Genomic DNA, 2,980 nt, shown 5'->3' with positions numbered 1-2,980 from the left:
ACAGAAGCAGTAGAAATGAATGTATAGGTTTCCAGACTGAGTTGTAATAATTATAATAAGCGACTCAAAGTCGCAGTGCTTTCAGACGGAGCACCATTTACTGATCACAGAGCCGCTCTTCACACACACACTGGGCATTTATTTATTTCATTAAAATCGCCGGCTTTGCGCTTTGATAATCGCGCATAAGCCAAACTGCGATTGTGGTTCGATTTCGATTAATCATGCAGCCCTAATATCCATCCATCTCACCTCAAGCAGCTTACTTGTATTATTATTATTTTATTTCCACTCGGTTTAACATCGTGATGAGGGAAACTGAGTTAGAGCCCTCAAACTAGTAATACTAACCGTATGTAAAACAACAGTATAACATTTATGTGTATTATGTATAATGTTAATAATCTAAAATGACTCACCAATTTTCTTGATTCCCGTTTTACAGTGCCGAGTTCATCCATGCGGTGTAACAAGATGGCGGAAAGCTGAACGTCCTCACGCACGACCACGGATGACGTTAGAAGTCACGTGACAATGGGAACCAATATTTTTTATTTAATTTAAAGAAATGTATTTACTTTACACTAACAAGACTTGTTTTTAATTTAAATAAACCAAACTTTCATACTTAACACTGATGGCTGGACAGAAAATTAAATGTTTTGAGTTCGATCAAATATAAAAACTTCAAAAACAAATATAAGACCTCTTATTTAAAGGGATAGTTCACCCAAAAATGAAAATTAGCCCATGATTTACTCACCCTCAAGTCATCCGAGGTGTATATGACATTCTTCTTTCAGACAAATAAAATCTGAGTTGTATTAAAAAAGTCCAGTCTAATCCAAGCATTATTATTGCAGTAATAGTTGCTCTGTTTTTGAAGTCCATAAAAAATGCATCTGTCCATCGAATAACTGCTCCACGTGGCTCCAGGGTGTTAATAAAGGCCTTCTGAAGCAAATTGACGCGTTTGTGTAAGAAAAATATCCATATTTAAATTTTCTACAGCTCTGCATCAGCTGTCCCCCCCGAATAAGGTAAAAATACATGCAAAATACAGGCGCAATCATAGATATATACATAGATTCCTCATTAGTGCCTGCGCGGATCGGTCAAATGAGGCATCTACGTATATATATCTTTGATCGGGGCAGTATTTTGACCTTATTCACCGGAAGTTATGCCGCTGGGAATACTAGATGACATTCGTCTGATAAGAGGTAAAAAAATAACATAAATACTGTTGGGTTTCTCGAAGAAACCGATGGTTTCATGTCTTAAGACATCAATGTGTCGCCACGAGCCGCAGGGTTTAATAAGGATTCGTATATCTGTGTTTTTACTCTCATTGCTCTCATACTCTAAAATATCCCCATTGACATGCACGACTATCACACTGTTAAAAATCTTAATTTGTGTTCTACTGAAGAAACAAAGACACCTACATCTTGGATGCCATGGGGGTAAGCAGACAAACATAAAAATGTCGTTTTTGGGTTAGCTATCCCTTTACATTAAACGGTATGCAATAATAACATAGTGTGTAAATGATTATATCTTTATTAATATAATCTTTATATCTTTTATAAAAATCACAGCTTCATCAGAATGATAATTTTCTAGCATTAGGTATGTAAACACACACAAAATTGAGGGCATGATTCGAGGATGCTAAGTGGTCGTAAAATAAATACTCCCACTTGTGCTCTTCGGTCAAAAATGACCACCATATAGAAAATAAATGGGAAATCTGCAAAAACACCAGTTCACAGAAAAAATCTATATTTCTAACAAAATAAATATCTAAAACTTTATAATATTCTTTGAGATTTTTTAAATATTTATTCAATCCATCAACAACAACAAAAATCATTAAATGTGTTCAAAAGAGAACTAGTGTATTCTCAAGCCTCTCCATAGAGACCTCTAGTGATTACACACGGTTGCATGATTTCTTAAATAATTCCAAAAGAGGGCACTAATCTGCCTTCAAAGAAAATAATTTTGAAGGCCTAGTCTCTATTTCAACCTGAAATACTGCAATAATAAAATAATAATAATGATAAAATAAATACATTTACATGGCAAAAATAGACCATAATTATTGCATAAATATTAAAAAATACCCTCAAATCATCTCAAAATACAAAATTAAAAAGAAAAAATATTATTGAAGAAAAATAAATTGCATTGGTTTTACTGGGGTGGAGGAAGTTTAATATTTAGGTGACCGGGAAGACGACCAATGCAACCCCTAAACGAAGAGCACCAGAGGGTTAAAAAAAATGTCTGGCCACTTTAATGTACATATAGAAAAAAATCTGGCGTACATATTTCCACATAAAGTACTGTATACACAAAACATATACATATAAATAAATAAGTATATATTGCAAAAATGCCATCAGACAGTAAAATAAAGTGTATTTGATGTGAAACTCTCTTTCAGAAAGTTTCTTTCTGCTCAGTCTTTCCCTCCGGTTCTTACGCTCAACCTCTGCCCTCCATCTCTTTCACAGACGTGTTTTCTGAGCATAGTCTGTTTGATCTGGTCCTCACATTCCTCCACCCACACCTTTTTCCACATCACTCCATCCATCTCTCTCTCTCTCTCTCTCTCTCTCTCTCTCTCTCTCTCTCTCTCTCTCTCTCTCTCTCTCTCTCTCTCTCTCTCTCTCTCTCTCTCTCTCTCTCTCTCTCTCTCTCTCTCTCTCTCTCTCTCTCTCTCTCTCTCTCTCTCTCTCTCTCTCTCTGTCCATGTGCAGTGTGTTGGTCATGCTGAGCTTTTCCACTCCTGAGGAAACGACTCAAAACACCACCTGACCTGACACATCTCAAACACACTCACATCTCAGCCCTATGGGGTTTATTTCTATTCAGATGTCTAAATTATACCCCGAGTATCTGTTGTTGACAACATCGGCAAGGAATTTTGAGAAAAAATTACTTATTTTTTATTAATTATAGCCAGTTTGAA

Source organism: Gobio gobio (assembly GCF_949357685.1).
Source record: "Gobio gobio genome assembly, chromosome: 1".
NCBI lineage: Eukaryota > Metazoa > Chordata > Actinopteri > Cypriniformes > Gobionidae > Gobio > Gobio gobio.
Note: the sequence above shows the minus strand (reverse complement) of the source record.